This window comes from Atta colombica, unplaced genomic scaffold (assembly GCF_001594045.1).
Source record: "Atta colombica isolate Treedump-2 unplaced genomic scaffold, Acol1.0 scaffold89, whole genome shotgun sequence".
NCBI lineage: Eukaryota > Metazoa > Arthropoda > Insecta > Hymenoptera > Formicidae > Atta > Atta colombica.
The window spans coordinates 327,073-327,908 of record NW_017259582.1 but is presented as its reverse complement, the minus strand read 5'-3'; positions in this window follow the sequence as shown (position 1 = coordinate 327,908).

Below are 836 nucleotides of genomic sequence, written 5' to 3'. Positions count from 1 at the left end.
ATTTTTCTTAAAATTTTTCATATAATTTTTTAGAATCTACTTTTAAAAAATTTCTTGAATAATTTATCAAAAAATTTCTCAGATTTTTCATATGAATTGTAATATTTTTTTTAATTCTAAGAAAATCTACATTTCTTTTCGAGAATCTTTATATATACAAATTCTGAAATATTCTAAGATTTTGTTTCTAAAAGTTATTTTTATCAAATTAATAAAAAATAAATATATATTTTTATATATCGATTTTTATATATCGCTCTATATATTTAAATTTTTTATAATTTTAATATCATTTTACATTTTTGACACAATAAAAACACTTCATTAATTGCATGAAAATAATTTATTCCGTTAACAAAATATACAATACTAAACAACATGTCACAAATAAAGTGATAAATTTAGTCAACTTATAGCAATACAGAGAGCGGAATCCATAAACGTTGCTCAAGATTCGAGATGATCTCTAAACTAGTGCTTGAAATGTCTTAAGAAAACTATGAATTCCGGCTAAAGTGTTGCTTTAAAGGAGTTATATGATCATATTTAATACTGATAATGTCATAGAACAAACAAAGATAGGAATTTTAGGTATATTAAATATAGCTGAATAATTATTAGAAATGTATGACATGTCACTATCTGTGTATCTTGTCACGATTTTAATCTGCTATATTTGAAATTTTTTGGAATTTATTATCATGTTTGGAGATTATTTTTCGCTTTTGCGATTATCATAAGACAAAAATGTTTCGAAAATATACTTCTCTAAAGAAAACAATTGAGAAAAAAAACCAGATAAAATTTATTTGTTTTCTTATCAAATCTAGAACATA